We start from the raw sequence: 17,988 nt of genomic DNA, 5'->3' as shown, positions 1-17,988 counted from the left end.
TTTAAAAGTTTTCCTCATTTCCACTATTTCTTTAGGGAAATCCGAATAAATGGCCAGCTGATCTCCATTCAATAAAAGTTTTCCTTTTTCCCTGGCAGCCTTTAAAATCCTCTCTTTTCCACTCACTTTAGTCAACACCATGATAATCTGTCTAGGTTTCCCGGTTTTGGCAATTTTACCAGCCCTGAAGGAATAATCCAAGTCCATATCCTTTAGGATGTTTTTCCCCAGTCTCATATCCAGCACTCCTCTGACTCTCAAATCCAAATCTTTATCCAAACCTGGATTTTCACTCACATCTAGTAAGCGCAGGTTCAAATTCCTTTGATCAGCTTCCAACTGTAGATTTCTCTTCTTCAGATCAGAAAACTTCAAATCTCAACTCCTTGTAGGCTCTGTAACTTCCAGCAACGTCCGTGGCCAAAGTTGTATTTTCTGCCTCCATTTTGGTAACTCTATTTTCCAAATGGCCCACTTGAGAGGACAATTCACCCAGGGTAATCTTCATTTCTTTCACATCTTGAGCAATCTGTAGAAGCAGTGCATACATATCTCCATTCCCTGAAATTTCATCCATCCTCTCCCCCTGCTTAGCTTTTTTTGAATTCGGGTTGTCAGGGACCTCAATCCTCTTCTTAGGTATTGGATTAGGATTAATTACTGCAATTTTTCAATAATCAATAGGCTGAGAGGGAGCAGGAGCAGTTGGCTTAAGCTGCTGCTCTGCTCACCAACATTCCGGAATCCTTAAGGTATGACTTATGGATCAAATTCTGTTGCTAATTCCGTCTGCCTCGGGCGTTATTGCATCCCGTGGCTGGCGGAGTTGATACGATTCCTAAATGACCGCTCTGCCACGTATAATCAGAGGCTCAGGAATTACTACCTGGCCTCAGTTCCTCCCCGGTACAGACATTTACTAATTTTAACCCATGTTACTATGCAAATATGTTTTCAAATGCATTATTTGCAACATATTTGATCAGAACACCCTCTTGGACCATACTCAGCCTGTTCTGCAAAGTAGTGAATTGCAGTGTGGCTGTGGGCCTCTTTCTGATTGGTACCTGGACGGATAAGATGCCCCAGTCCGACCCGGTCTGTGATAATAACAAAGTGCTTTTTGAAAGGTATGACTTTGCCCGCATTCAGAACACTGTTTTTAAGTACATGATTAGATTCCCCTGAGGATCCTTGTGCGCCTTCTCTCCTCAAAAACATCCTAGCCTCAACCTGTGCAGGCAGTATTGCACGCCTAATCTTTCACCACTCCCTAATATTGAGAACCTACCCGGAAGCCTTAATAACCTCCTACATCATACCCCTCCTCCAAAGACATACGCTGGTCCCACTCCTACCCCAGAACTACCGGCACATTTCCAACACTCACTTCATGGGCAAACTCATGGACCGCACAACATACAAGCAACTCAGCCATTTCACTGAAGGCAACAAACTCCTTGACCTGCCCAATCTGGCTTCAGACTGCTCAGAGGAATGGAGTCCTCCCTAGTGTCAATTTGGGATGACTTAAAAAGAACAGCAGATGCAGAAGTATGCACTGTACTCATTCTCCTTGACTTCTCGCCTGCTTCGATACCATTGACCACACCATTCTCCTAGACAGGCTACACTCTTTAGGAATCAAAGACGCTGCTTTAACTTGGATCTCCTCTTTCATCTCCAATCACTCACAAATCATGTTCCTCCACCCTTTCACCTCTACATCACGATCAGTACCAAAAGGGGTCCCACCGGGAGCATCCCTATCTCCCCTCCTCTTTAACATCTATCTGAACCCACTTCCCGCACTCATCCACTCCCACAATCACACCTGCTACAACTAGGCAGACGATGCCCAGATCATCCTTAAAATCCCAAAATCGCCAGGCTCCATTTGTCCAGATCTGTCATCATGCCTCTCGGACATTGACTACTGGATGACGACCAACCACCTCAACCTCAACCCTGGGAAAACAGACATCCTAGTCTGCAGGAAAACAGTGCTCCTTCCCCAACCGATTCCCTGGCCTCGCTCCTTGGGCCCCATCCTGGCAATCTCCACCTCTGTGAAAATCCTTTTATGCACACTGGACACAGACGTATCCCTCTCCCAACACATCAACTCTGTATCCAGAACCTGTTTCTTCCCTCTTTTTCCACCTTCGCATCCTCAGGCGTATCTTCCCAAATCTCACCTATCCTCACCGTTTCTCAGCCATTATCGGCATCATCCTCTCCCGCTTACACTATACAGATAGGCACAGTGGCGTTTCAGCTTAGGATACTGCAAAGAATACAAAAAGCTGCAGCCCTCCTGCTCATTATCCTCTCTCCCAGAGAACACATCAGCCCTACACTAATAGCCCTTCGTTGTCTCCCTATTGGTCAACACACTACTTTTAAAGTCATTTGCACTCACTGTGCCATCCACAACACCGGCCTGGAATTCCTCCAAGACAAACTCACTCGCTACCACCACTCAAGGACACAAAGATCCAGCACAGCATCTCTTCTAGTTGTCCCACACTACAACTGCACCAGACTGGGCTGTTCCTCCTTCTACATCCAAGCGCCAATCATCTGGAACTTTCTGCCCCTGCACATTGATAATCACCAGGCATTCAGAAAGGCACTCCAAACCTGGTTTTTCCCTTCCTCCCCCTGAAACCTTCTTGCACTATATACTGTTGATACGCTCATAGAAACACTGGCCCAAATGCGTAAACATTCCTATCCACCCATACCTTAGCAGATGCTGGCAGCATTCGCAGCTGCACACTGTGATAAATTCAGCACCCTCCTCAACCTCAGACAATCGTACATCACTCCCCCATCCTTCTGGGCCCCTCTCCCAAAGCTCAGGTTCTCAATCTAGCGCAACTGGCGAAACTAGCCAATCGCGTTTGACCTAGGAAAATAAATTGAAGATTAACTCCATCTGAGTTATAGGTATGTATACCTTACACGACTGCTCAGGCTCTCTAGGGAGACTTGCACTGGCGAAACCAACCAATCGCGTTGGACCTAAGAAAATGACATAAAAGATTAACTCCATCCGAGTTGAAGGTATGTATACCCTGCACCGCTATGCAATTCCAGTCCAGCTGCTCGCATAGCCGTCCACACTGAAACCCCTGACGTACCTCAACACCTCTGCCATTAGTATACAGTGACAACCTATGAAAAATGTCGGTCTAGCTGGTCACACATCGAGTCTCCGACACTAGCACTGTATCCTAAGCCACCAACAGCACCTGCCCATGTGCCTGACCTCTGGGCTGCTTAACGGAGCCTAGCCAGCCACCTAAGTCCTAACCTGGCAAAATGCACACACGCATCTTAACACTCTTAGAATCTACCACACATGCACTTCGGTTCCCGAGGGTGTTCCAACCACAAAGCGTATTGAGGCCATACAAATGAGCAAAGGACGCTATATACATGACGGCTACAATACAATGTGAACCTATAAAAGCGTTAGCAGTGTTTATTGCATAATACGCATGCTTGAGATGGCAGATATTGAATATAATTGGCTAATATTTAAAAGTTGACCGTAGCACAATTGGCACTTTCTCTGAGATGGATAAATGTCCTTGAGCAGAAGACACAACTGTTATATTGATGTTCATATCCATTTGTTGGCCCAGAATGTTCCTTTTTTATGTAAAACAACCCGAATGATTAGAAACAAGTGTAGGCTGCTGCATCTGTCTACCTGCTGGCCGGTCACATGGAGGCATAATGGTATCTTTTTGGGCATTTTGAATTTGATAAATGAGCCATGACATCTAGTACAGTCAGTGCCTATTTAGGGGGAGTCGGTGATTTTACTCTGATGGGCCGTGAATAGGGAGTAATTGAAAGTTAACCGGTCTATAAAATATTCATTCTACAAAGCGCCCAAGCAGCCGTGGATTGTCTGTTTCCTGTCTAAGTGGACGGCTGTGTCGTGTTTGCAGATGCCCGCGGCTGTAAGTCATCATTGTGTGAGCTTAATTAGATATTCCCCACGCTTAATGCATGGGACATAAGTCCATTCAGTGTGTCAAACATCAGAGCCTTCCACACCCTGCGACTGTGAACTGAAGGCAGAGCAAGTGCAGGCTCTCCCAAGGACTTGCGCCCTGCACACAGCATGGGCACCATCAGGCTGCATTCAGAGATTGGTCACAGTTTATTAGCAGCCTATAAACTTCTCATCTGCTACTGGGGACTTGTTAGGGCCTGTCACCTGCGACTGCCAGGAAATCGGGGCAACCCATGCCCCCTCCATCCCGCTTTCCATTGTGTTTTGTTTGCAAAGAAGAGCTCAATGCTGAAAGCGTGACTTTCGTGCTAGACCCCACTTAGACCGAGTTCAGCGCACAATAATGAACCTCGCCGTCACATTTGAGCTGACTGGCTTTTGGCCATTTCGTGCTAACATCGCAGAGCAGTAATACTTTATTGACTTTCCTTATCTGTTTGTAAGTGTTCGAATGTATGGCAATAGTTGTGCAAAAAAATAGAACAGAAGTCTATGAAAAAGTGAGTTCTTAGGATAGATCAGGTAGATGACAGTTTTACATCTGAAGCCTTGAAACGGAATGCTGGTCTTAGCAAAGTAATGTGAAAATCCAACGAACTGTCGCAAAACACAACTGGGATTCGGAAAAATCGGCCGCACTGCTTCTTATAATTTTTCCTGAGTCATTCACATAGCCAGAGTGCAGAAAAACAAGTGCGGCCCAAAGTGCATCGTGTGTTTCGGTTTCCCTTTAGGCTACAGTCAGATGTGTGGTCTGACTGTTCCGGTGGGAGGACAAAAAAGTGCTTACAAGTTCGATTTTCGTTAGCCCTTGCATCATCTTTTTATGGATTGTGTAAGAGGAAAATAGGTCTTGACAGGAAATCTTTCTCTGCTGCCTATATGCTTTGTGGCATGTAGTCTTGCTCGCATGGGTGCGCATAGACTTCACACGTGTGGACATTCGGACCTAACATTCAGAAACTGGATTCATTCGATTGACAAAGATGCTGTATCGATCAGCAGACCAATTATTACATTCGAAACACAGATGGGCGGAGACTGAGGCTCACCCTTCCATCCGACATTCCAAATATTTCTTGGCAAACCTTTGACCACAGCCTTCCTTTTGGTACCAATCCTCTAAAGCACACTTAAACCTTTAAATGACTTTTGAGACACGTCCTGGATCTGGCTGTTGGGAGTACTTACTGTATTGCAAACCAGAAACTGTGGTCATTATTTTGGATTAATCATCCACGATGGTGGAAGCTCACCCCTCGAGTTTATAATATCCTTCAAGAAAGCAGCCTCGACCCCCTCGAAGACTGCTGAGGGTGATACCCTGGGTGAAAGACCCGAAAAATCAAAACGCTGCGAGTCGCAGCACCCGGCGAAAGAAGCTACTCGAGAGCGTCACGAAACCTTGAGTAAAGGCAAGGTCACATCATCGACGCCGTCGTCGAAAGTCCCTTTGACGCATAGATCTGCGTCTTCAATGCTATTATCGAAGGGTTCTTCGATGCACAGGTCAGTCGATTCGACGCTGACGTCGACGCAGAGAAAGGACAAACCCACAGCCACCTCACAGCCAGTGGCCATACCCAGGACCTCGATCACGAGAATGTCGTCGACAACCTTGAGTAGAATTCCGATACTCTCGAGTTCCTCGAGGCCTCTACCAACTTTCTCGACGTTTTTTTCGATGGCTTTGAAGCCTTTAACGTCTGCGTCGACAACGTCAACGTTTTCTCAGCCAATTATGACGAATTTGGCCCCTTCTGCTCTGGAAAGGTCTGATCATTCCAGAGCCTTAGCTTCTATTTATGAAGAAGGTGAGAATTCGGATCAGGAGAGACCTTTTGAGTTGCAGGGATCTGCAACTCCTGTACCAGAGGAATTTACCTCTGAAGAAGGTAGGTTAAAGGACCTCCAAGAATCCTTACATGAAGCAAGTGGGTTGGACACTTCCCCAGAAGTGGAATTTGCCAAACCAGACCCAGGGGAACATGCTAAAACCCCTTATAGAACCTTGATGGCAAGGATAATAGAGTTTATGGGGTGGTCTACACCCTCACCTGCTTTTCAGCAAGACAACCTCACAGACATTTTGGTTAAAGGTCCACAGGAGGATCCTGTGGTGCCATTTCATGCGGCATTACAAAGGAAAATATTGGCAAACTGGGAAACCCCTGAGGTTATCCCGGCGGTTAACAAAAAATTATCAGCCAAGTATAGGGTGTCTACGGCTGACCCTGAATATTTATCCAGACACCCAACTCCGGAGAGTCTGACAGCAACTTCATCAGGTAGTAAATCGGCTTACCCTACTGTTCCACAGGACAGGGATAACAAGAGATATGACTCTATGGCCAAAAAAGTCTTTTCTGCATGTAGCATGGCGTTGAAATCCATCAATGCTACTTGCACACACTGTGGGAGTGTGCTTCATCAGCGGCTGACTGCCTCCGGGAGGGAGAAGAAAGGGAAGCGTTTCTAAACATCATTAAGGATGGTAAAGACGCAATGTGCGAATCCCTTCAAACTGGCATTGATTCTGCTGACAGCATCAGCAGGGCCATGGCGGCAAGTACAACAACCCGGAGATTTGCTTGGTTGCGAAAGTCTGGTTTTGCTCCAGATGTGCAAAGCAGACTCTTGAATATGCCCTTTGACGGCTCTTCTTTGTTTGGTAAGAAGGCGGATGACAGTTTAGAAAAGCTACAAACATCAAAGGCAGCAGCAAAATCCCTGGGAGCTGCAATCCGTCAGACACCATATCGCCCCTCAGGAACCTCTTGGAGAGGTAAGTCCTTTTGCTTCTATTCCGCATTCGGAAGAGGCAGAGGACAGCCAGTTCAAAGGGGTCTGAAAAAAATTCACCCTAGGTGGACCGGTTAAAAATACAAAAACCGCAGCAGCAGCAGGTGCCTTTTTACCCTCGGCATCTACATCAGCCGCCTCCAAACCGCTCTGAGGACTCTCCTCACAAGACACCAGTAGGGGGCAGGTTAACTCAACATCTGACGGAATGGCAGGCTATTACGTCAGATGCTTGGGCATTGGAGACAGTTGCCCAAGGTTACTGTCTGCCTTTTCTACGCATCCCTCAGAGTCATCCACCGGGGAACAGCTCTCTGAAAGTTACAGATCCGCTCCTCTTGCAGGAAATTGTAGACCTGCTAGAGAAAGGTGCCATAGAACCGGTGTGTAGCGGAGAGGAATAAGGGCTGCTACTCCCCCTACTTTCTCATACCGAAGAACGACGGAGGACTGAGACCTATCTTGGACTTACGAGATTTGAACAAGTTCCTCAGGAAGGACAAGTTCAAGATGGTAACTCTCAGATCCTTCAGGCCCTCCAGCTCCAGGACTGGCTGGTATCTCTGGACCTCCCGGATGCTTATTTCCATGTGCCAATCCATCTCAAACACAGGAAATACCTGAGTTCCGCAATTGGCGGCTCTCATTATCAATTTCGAGTTCTGCCATTTGGGCTGACCTCCGCCCCGAGGGTCTTCACCAAGTTAATGTCGGTAGTGGCGGCAAGTCTAAGGAGGGGAGGGATTCACGTATACCCCTACCTGAACGATTGTCTGATCAGGGCTGTATCTTCGATACAAGCTCAGATCCAGCTAGATTATGTCTGCCACTTCCTTCACAAACTGGGCTTCTCCCTCAATTTAAAGAAGTCACAGATGATACCATCACAGAGACTCCAGTTTATCGGAGCGGTCCTGGACACTTCTCTGAGAAAAGCCTCGCCACCAGAGGTGAGGGCTCAAGATATTCTGCAGATGGTCACCAAGTTTCAAAATGCCCAACATCTCCCAGCCTTCGACTTTTTGAGGTTGCTAGGCCTCATGGCATCCTGCATCTTCCTTATGCCAGAGGCTCGCCTGAGAATGAGATCTCTCCAGTGGGCACTAAGAACCCAGTGGTCGCAGTTCTCAGGAAAAATGACAGATCTCCTTTGGATTCCGGACAAGGTAGCCCGAGACCTTCAATGGTGGGCTTATCGAGAGAACATTTTGAAAGGAGAACTGTTTTGGCAACCATGGCCGAAGATAACAGTATTCACGGACGCCTCACTCACGGGGTGGGGAGCCCATGCCAATGACTTGACCATCAGCGGTCGTTGGTCTCCATCGGAGTCCAGACTACACATCAACCTATTGGAGAAGAGAGCAATCAGACTAGCGCTGAAAGCTTTCCTCCATCAGTACAGGGAAAAAATGTCCTGATAATGACGGACAACACAGTGGCCATGCACTACCTCAACAAAAGAGGAGGCGTGCGATCACTGCCACTGTGCAGAGAGGCAATACAGCTCTGGTTTTGAGCAATTCAAGAAGGAATCTCTCTGTCGGCAGTTCACCTAGCCGGAGAGAAGAACTTGACGGCGGATGCTCTGAGCAGGCATGGCACAGTCTCCCACGAGTGGGAACTAGCTCAGGAAGTCCTTCAGGAGATCTTCGCCCTTTGGGGAACCCCTCAAGTGGATCTGTTCGCCACCAGTACCAACAGGAAGTGCGATCTGTTTTGTTCAAGGGAATTTCCCCCCGAGAGGAGCTATAGGGGACACATTTGTAGTGGACTGGGAGTTTCCACTCCTGTACGCGTTTCCACCAGTCCCTGTCATTCCTCAAATGTTCAGGAGGTTGAGAAGATTCCAGAGGACCATGATCCTAATTGCCTCAGACTGGGCCAGGAGAACGTGGTACCCAGACCTTCTGGACATGTCCATCTGCCCTCCAATTCGCCTTCCACTCAAGGAGAATCTTCTCTCACAGAAGGGAGGTCAGGTTCTCCATCCAAACATCAGAACCCTCAACCTTCACGCTTGGCTTCTGAAAGGTTGAGATACAAGGATTGGGACCTCTCCGATGACGTCATGGAGGTGTTGCTTTCGGCCAGAAGGCCAGCAACAAAGTCTTTATACCGCTGCCGTTGGAACAAATTTTGCAGCTGGTGTAGAGAAGAGAATATCGACCCCTTTTCATGTTGTACACCAACGGTGTTATCCTTTCTACTCCATTTGGAAAATTCAGGCCTTCAAGTTGCCACTATCAAGGGCTATCTCGCAGCGCTATCGATCTTCAAGCGCACTGCAGAGGAGCCATCGTATTTCAAATTACCCTTAGTAATACAATTTCTAAAGGGATTAACTAATGTCTATCCTCCAAGACCATTCCAAGTTCCCTTATGGGACTTAAATTTAGCCTTAAATTTCCTGATAGGTACTCCTTTCGAACCACTCCACTCTTGTTCGCTAAGATTTCTCACCCTTAAAACTGTCTTATTAGTGGCACTAACATCTGCTAGAAGGGTGAGCGAATTACAAGCTCTATCTTGTAAACTCCCTCATATAATTTTTCATAAAGACAAACTTGTCCTACAGGTGAAGCCTAATTTCCTCCCAAAGGTGGTTTCTGAATTCTACATCTCTCAGAAAATGACCTTACCTTCATTCTATCCTCTTCCCCATCCGGGGAAAGAGGAAGAAAGGCTACATAGGCTGGACCCAAGGCGGGCTTTAAGCTTTTAAATCAGCAGACTTGCTGGGATTAGGCAAGCAGACCAACTGTTCGCCGGTTACTCAGGGCACAAATTGGGACTACCGATAACAAAATAGACCATTTCCAGATGGATTATTTTGGCCATTCTGGAATGTTACAAACTAGCAAGGAAAGAGCCTCCTCAAAATCTTAGGGCTCATTCAACCAGGGGTATCGCAGCCTCTTCGGCCCTCCAAAGAGGGGTTCCGGTTCGAGACATATGTGCGGCTGCCACATGGTTGTCCGCACATAGTCGTCTGCACATACCTTCACAAGATTTTACAACCTGGATTCCTCCTCTAGTCAAGAGACTAGGTTTGGCAAAGCCGTATTACATTCTGTTAATTCCTAAAGGGAAACATGACGTTTTCACTCCCACCTCCAATTACACACCACTTCTATGGGAGTCTATCAAAGATAAAGAATACGTCGGAGGACACAATCCCTTCGAAGAACAAGTTACTTCTTACCTGGTAACATTCTTTCGATGGGATGTTCCTCCGATGTATTCCTTATCGCTCCTCCCATCCATCCCCGCAGTAATACTTCCCTTGTGGTTGCAGCTTACGCTCCTTCAAGGTCAATAACCAATTCATGCAGGACTTATCTTATGCTACAAAACGGAACTGAGCAACGGACGCTGCGCGTGGCTATTTATGGGCATGGTGACGTCGGTGCCGATACGGTGGCTGTCGAGGGAGACCAACTCGACGGACGTCGATGTGCAGCGCTCTCTACTGAGAACATTTTGTCCGAGGCCAGCAAGCTGGAGACGAATTGTCAAAGATAAGGAATACGTCGGAGGACACAATCCCTTTGAAACACTATCACTCTAAAGCCATGGTCCGATTATAATCCTGGTAGGTATGTGAATCCCCTCTTCCTTCTTTCATGATGGCTGCTATGGGGGACCTCCTGGATGCAGAGGTGGAGGCAGCCCCAGTCCTGAAAGTTTTGGGTTGAATCTAAACCTGTCTTATCAATACCTGCTTTCATAACTGCACTGAATTCGCAAAGAATCCACAGATCCCTCCCTATGCACCTTGCTGCTACTTGTTAGGACGTCCCTTGTCGACCAGACCCACTATTAACCATACCTACTGGCATTTCTGCTCCACGCTGGACTTTCTCATCAGCACTCTGATAGAGATTTATGGCACAATTGGATCCACCCCTCCTTAAGAGTGCCCCACCACATTGTCACAGTTTTATGTGTGCAAATAAATCACCTACACAGAAAGCACCAAAGAAAGAGAAGAAGCAGCCCTGAACAGGTGCAATTCACAAACGCCTGGGCACAAATCTTAGGTAAAACGCCAAGAGGGCAGCCAATATTTCGAACATGGTGGGGAGCATATTTTCCATCATTGGGAGCTCCATTCTGCCTCAGCCTTTCAATGTGGTCAGGACAACGTGGCTCCTTGTAGCCTTTTATAGTTCTGTGATCCTACATCTTTACTAGGACCCAGAGAAAGAGGATTGGCAACATTATTCTCAATGCCATGAATGTGTCTAGCTCTAAACTCACTGTTTTTATCCAACAGAGCCGTAGTCAACGCCCTAAGCAAACTAAACACAAATGAGCATGACGCGGAGCACCTGTTTATTAAAAGTTACTCACTGTAGTCACTACTATACTTCTAGTGCAAAGTCAAACTACCTACATGTTTATGGGCGTTCTAGCATTTTTCCAGCATGAAGAAAAATCCCTCAATTTGATAGGATTTCCTAGAGTGTATGCAGCTAAGTGCTGCAGGCACTTCTCCCAACCCATTTTTTATTGATGCGGCCTGTGGCCTGCAACCTTTGGCTCTCGGAATGTTTTAGACTCCAATTTTCATCAGGCCTCAACAACATAGTCAATGATGAGCGATCATGGGCGTTTTCCAAAAAGTCTGGGGAGCAGCAGGTTGCGGACCCCTGGCTAGACCATACCGGACTGATTTTTAGTTTAGCAGGGAAGGTGTGAGGGCCAATGGAGGAAGGATGGTACAATGGAGTGGGAGTACCATAGTCATAACAGTGAGAAATGTTTGCTTACTTTGACGTTTTTTCCCCCTTCCTCCATAATTATGGGTGATTACAACACATGCATGGCCAGAGGAGGCAGGTGGACCTAAAACTGACTAACTAAAAAGGTTCTGTAGTTGCCTGCCCATCCCTGGTGTCAGCCCGAGCACTTGAATCCAAGCAGCAGTGTGTGCAAAATGCAGATGGCAAGGCTCACATAACTACCCTGGCACTGACCTCCCAAAGAACATGTCTATGTGAAGTCACTGATGCTCCCTTTGTTCTTACCCCATGAGCATGGGGGACCTTAGGAGGAGTCAACTCTTGGTACTTGTAGCTTTCACTGATGCAAGAAACTATCCACTTGGCTTTGGTTGTCTTGGAAGCCAGCTGACCGTGAGAACATCTACCGTAAAGACAAAGAGCCTCTCAGAGCGCCTGAACTTGTGGGTGCTGCCCAGATAAAATGTAAGCACCTTATGAACACCCAAGTTGTGAAAAGCCCTTTCCCCATCTGAACACAGGTTTGGAAATTCTCAATAAATAAAGAAAATCAGTAGGGAGATCTCTTGCTCGATATGGAAATTGGACACAATGCTAGGGAAGAAAGAAGGGCGGCCCTGAAGTACACCATCTCCTCTATGCAATGTAGTAAAAAGCTCAGAGTCTGAAAGGGCCTGAAGCTCACTGACCAAGCGAGTCAAAGTAACAATGATGAGTAGTGCAGTTCTCCAATCCACAAAACAAATGTTCACTGCAGCCATTCACAGAGGCCATATGAGGTCCATGAACAGAGGAAACAGATGTCTAAGCCCCTAACAGTGCAGTTTCACAACCACATTGGAAAGGGAGAAAGAATCACAATTCACATTCCTGCATGCTGCCACCGCCAAAAGATAAGTGCAGCAAGATTCAATAGATATTCCAGAATTTGCCAAGCCAGACTGAATGTAAGGACCGTATCTCAGCATCAGGTCAAATGGTCAACCTTCCTGCGTAGGCACCAGTAATATAAACAAGACCATTTACTTCTGTCCTGGGCCCTAGTGGAAGGCCTTTGGTCAGCCATCAGCCATGAGCATGTTAACAGTGTCGTTAGATAAGCCCAGAAAACCAAGAATCCACTGGTCGGCCGCAATAACAATACCTGAAGAGACTAAAGAGAGAGATGCTCTATCCTGCCTCCTCCTATGACAACAGATCCAGCCTCAATGGGACTTAGATGGTAAGGGCATGCACCAGCCTCCTCAGACTTGAAACACAAGATCTTGCCAGTTGCCACAGAACCATCAGGATCATGCTGCATGACTGACTATATGAAAATCTGGATTGCCCGGTGAATTAGGGGGAATGGTAGAAATGCATACAGGCTCAGAGCCACCCATGAAATGGTCGGGCCATCCTGCATTGACTCCTCATGCCTGTATAGCCATGAAGCAAACTGAGGAACGCCCACCTCGCAATCAGATTCTGCATCACCAAGGGGTGGAGGTTTCACTCATGAATAACTGCCTCCAATCAGCTGAACACATCATGTTCCCGATTGGACTCTCTGGCCAGATGTTGCACTTGAACTCAGATATCCTGGGCAATGGCCCACTCCCACAGCTCCACAGCCAACATAGCTAGCTAGAGAGACGTGGTACCTACCTACTTGTTCAGGTAAAACATCACTGTGGTGTGTTCACTTAGCACCTGAACAAAGCAGTCCTTGGTGGCTGGGAGGAAGGCTTTCAAAGCACTGAAGATGGCTTAGAGTTCAAGCACATTGATATGAAGTTGTCATTCCTGAGGCATATATAGGTTGTGAACCTGCATGTTGTCAGAGCATCACATCCCAACCTAGAAGTGAGAAGTCTTTGGTAATGGTCTGAGTAGCGGGAGGATCCTCAAACTCAACAACCTCATCAAGTTGGAGCAAGCACTCAACCAAACAAGATCTGATTCTAAGAATGAAGTAATTTGTAAGACTATAGAAGGGGGTTGAGAGCTGGACTCCAGCCCTAGGCCAGATAAAGCTTAGTTCTCATTTTGAGCCTGGCATGCAGGTATGGGGGAACCCAGGATGCCATAAGGCCCAAAAGCTTCAAGTGATCAAATCCTGAATCCTTCTATCTGTAGGAATAACTGTGGCCTGACAAGTATCCAAGTTGAAGCCTATGCTTGTCAGCCTCTGGGAAAGCATCAATTATGACTTCTATGCATTCACTAACAGTTTGACATGGAAATTAAGGTCCAGAAGAACCTGGAGCATGATATCGTCTTCTCTGGAATGGATGCTCAGATCAGCCAGCCGTCCAGTTAAGGATAAATGCGATTGCTTTCCTGTCTGAGGAAATCTGCTATTGCCAATATTTTAGTAAATACTCTGGGCATTGCATCAAGTCCAAAAGTGAGCATGGCCGGTTCCCAAGCAAGAAATGTTAGAAGCATCAATGCGGCTACCAGGAGGGTGCATGTATGTCCATATCTTTCAGAATCTTTAGATCCACCGTGCATCATTATAGAGCAGTGGTCTTCAAGCTTTTCGACCCCGAGCTCCCCCTAAGAAAAATGTACTCGGCTTGGGCCCCATCTATACACATGGACTCGAAAATTGTTAACAGTTGTGGCAAACTGGCACAGAATGGTGACCCAAATTACAATTAGATAAGCAGGAGCTAAAATCAGCTCTTGGGTGTTAGGCATCAGCCAGTGAGCTGGACCTAATGTCGGGGAACCAGGAGAGAGTACAGAGTGCTCTGTAAATGCAGCTCCCACATGAGCTGAAGACTTTCAGCACCCCCCCCCCCAAAACTGGAAATGCGAAAGGCCTAAAAAATAGGTTTGAAATCCTTGGTTGTGACTTCTAACTGTACCTTTAAAATATCCCCACATTCTTCACCCACATTAAAATAATTTTTTTTTTAAAAAAAAGGCATCCTTACCTTTGGCAAGTCCCACTACAGATGTCAGGATTTTTGATGGTGCCACTGCTGCTGGGGACTTTGCTGTCTTAGTTGGGATGATAGAGCCAATTTGTGTTCCTGCAATTGAAAAGTACAATACGAAAATATTATTATGCTAGCAAGCATTGCCGATGTTGTATGATATCCAGCTCGCCCATGGCAGATTGCTGGAACGCGTATTTGGAAATCTATGCCAAACACCAGGCCAGCAATCTGGCATTCTTCGGTCACTGTGCGCCTCTTCACCCCTGCCCCTCCCCCTGCCGGTCATTTCCAAACTCACAAATGCTGCTTAAACTTGCATTCACTAGTTTTCTTTCAAATGTGTTTTTTTTTGTCAGACTACCACACAAATACCCTGTAATTTATGTGCCCCTTCCTTTGTCTTTTAAAACAGGTTACATTTATAAAGATTTTACATACTTGTCAAACGGCTTGATCACAAATAAATGCTTCTGTTATGCTGACAGCAGTTACTAGAAAATTAAACTGTGGGTTCATGGGTACCAACTTTTGATTTTCATTACAGGAACAGAAATAACCCCACCTCCACCCGGAATACAAACGACCAGCCCAACCCATGTCCTGGCCAAACACATTTTAGAACAGACGTTTTTTATAAGGAATTACAAAAAGTCTTATGATTAACAACCAGTTTTTTTTTATATACAACATCGAAGCAATGGTCTCTCAAACTGCTGAGCTACCCTGGTAGCCGTCTACTGTAGAACATGTCTTTGGATCTCTTAATATACTAAAAAGCACTGCGCTACCAACAGTATTTCAGTGCACCACTGCCATGGAAGTGATTTAAAGTGGAACTGATGCTCTCGCACTCATACACCATTTAAGCACGCTTTCTGGTACACACTGTGGTGTAAACCTGCAGGCTTCTGCAGGCAGGACAGCTGGGAGATGCGGCCTGCGCGCGTGGCCCTGTTGGAGTCGCAGTGCACGGGGGCGGCGCAGCAATAACTCACACGACTGCCAATGTAGTTGCATAAACCCGGACTGGCGTTGAGACGCCAGTTCCGGTGATACCTTTATTATCTCATATCCGGCGGCAGTCTGTCACGTGACCCTGCTTCTCAGGACACGTGACATCACATTCCTCCCCAAGTTAGAGTCAAAATTTCCCCCTTCTTTTAATCTTTAATCTCTGGCTTTGAGTCTTACTTCTGAATAGGTGAGAGTCTCGGTCCTTGCTGCCGTTCCCTTCGGTATATCTCATTCACGACATATCCTTGAAGGCGGGAAGACGGCCTGGGCTTGTCTCTCAGGCAGTACCGGGTGCTTCTTTCTCGTGGCGCGTCTTCCGTGGCAGCTTCTTCTTCACCATTAGTTTCTTCCGGTGCGTCCGTGGTCTGTTGCGGTGCGTGCGCTTGGGGTGAGGGTGCCACTTCATATCTCTGGGGCGATTGTTGCTCTTCCCACATGTCTTGCGGTACTTTCCTGAAGTGGGAGATATTTCTGGTCACCGTCTCTTTTCCTCGGGTTGCTGTGATCATGCTGTGGTTGGTGGTCGTGACAGTCCACGGGCGGGCTTCGAAGTTTAAGGACATTTTCTTCGGTGTTGCCCGGTTCCGGACGAGGACTGTGTCCCCCGGGTTTATTTCTCTGTGTTGTGCTCGTCGGGCGACGCTTTCACGCTCATTGTGTCTTTCTCGTCTTGCTTCCATCTCGGTGATGTCTGGGTCAGGTGCTGTCCAGTCCGGGTGTATCGGTAGCTCCGCTTGGATTGGAACTCCAAACATAAGGGCCGCTGGGCTGGCTCCTGTGGCTGAGTGAGGGGTTTGACGGTGTGTCCTCAGAAATCGGAATACAGCTTTTAGCCAGGGGTGTCCTTGATGCTTGGCGATCCTGATGATCTTGTTCAGTGATCCCATGAAACGCTCTGCGTCACCGTTTGCCTGAGGCCATCTCGGGGTGATGCGTTGGTGTTTGACGTTGACTTCTTTGAAGAATTCTTTTAGTTCCTGACTGGCAAACGACGGGCCGTTGTCACTTTTGATTTTCTTGGGAATGCCGTGAGTTGCGAATATCTTCTCTAGTGTGAGGATGGTGGTTTCGGTGTTTGTCGAGGCTACATGCTCTACTTCTGGGTATCTGCTGAATTCGTCTATTACTACTAGCAGGTACCCCTCTCCGGCGATGGTGCAGTGGTCCATACTGACGGCCTCCCATCGTTTTGTGCTTCGGGGGGCGCAGCTGAGAGGTTCGGGGTTTGCTGGTCTCTGTGATGCTTGGCATGCTGTGCAGGATTCTACGATTTCTGCCATTCTCTGGTGCATGTTCGGCATCCACATCCGGGATTTTAAGTAGGCGGTTGACTTGACGATCCCTTGGTGTCCGCTGTGGGCCAGCTTGAGTGCCCTGGCCTCGAGGGATTCTGGCAATACGATCCTGTGACCTTTCAGTATCACGCCTTCTGGTGCTACGGATAGTTCATGCCTGATGCCGAACAACGCTCTGAGTTTAGCTTGGGCTGCGGTTGTCCGGTGAGACATTGACATGAGGTATGTCTTCCAGTTGCCCGACTGAATAGCTGCTGTTGTATGCTTCAGGACCGTGTCTTCTGCAGTTTCTTGTATTATTACTTCTTGCAGTGTCATTGCTCGTGGCCGGGCGCACGCTATCACTTGGCAGACGTGTTCGTCTGTTTTTGTTGCGTGGTGTTGTTCCTTGTCAGTGGCTGGCCGCGGATGGCGGGACAGGTAGTCTGCCGGGTTGTCTGATCCTGGGCGGTATTCTATTGCGATGTTGTAGGGTTGCAGCTGCAACATCCATTTTTCAATGCGGGCAGGAGGGTGTGGTGCGGAGCCTCTGAATATTGGGACCAACGGTTTGTGGTCGGTGAGAATTTTAGCTTGTTTCCCTAGCAGGTAGACTTTAAAATGGCGACATCCCCACAGAATGGCCAGGGCTTCCTTTTCGATGTGTGCGTAGTTTAGTTCTGGTTTAGTGAGGGCTCTACTGGCAAACGCGATTGGGAATACTGTGCCATCTTTGTCTGTTTGGGTCAGCACGGCCCCTAGGCCGACTGGGCTGGCGTCGACAAGGAGTTCGGTCTGTCGGTCTACGTTGAAAAACGCCATGGTGGTGGAGGCGGATAGGGAGTCTTTTATCAGTTGAAAGGCTTGTTGATGGGCCTCTGTCCACTCCCACTGTCGGTCTTTCTTTGTTAGGTCCCTGAGTGGGTTGGCGATGCTCGCGAGATCAGGGATGAACCGTGCGCAGTAGGTGGCCATCCCCATAAAACTTCTCACCTCCGAGGCTGACTTTGGTGGTTCAAATTCTTTTATGTCCTGTACTTTTGATGGGTCTGGGGATACTCCTGCTGCGCTGAAGATGTATCCGAAGAAACAGAGTTCCTTTTTGTTGAATTCGCATTTGTCTGCGTTGAGGGTCAGTCCGGCGTCCTCGAGTCTCCTCAGGACTGCTGCAAGGCGTTGGTGGTGGT

The sequence above is a fragment of the Ambystoma mexicanum genome, chromosome 7p (assembly GCF_040938575.1).
Source record: "Ambystoma mexicanum isolate Mex_15411 chromosome 7p, UKY_AmexF1_1, whole genome shotgun sequence".
In the NCBI taxonomy this organism is placed as follows: Eukaryota; Metazoa; Chordata; class Amphibia; order Caudata; family Ambystomatidae; genus Ambystoma; species Ambystoma mexicanum.
The sequence above is the reverse complement of the archived record's forward strand: the minus strand, read 5'-3'. Positions refer to the sequence as shown.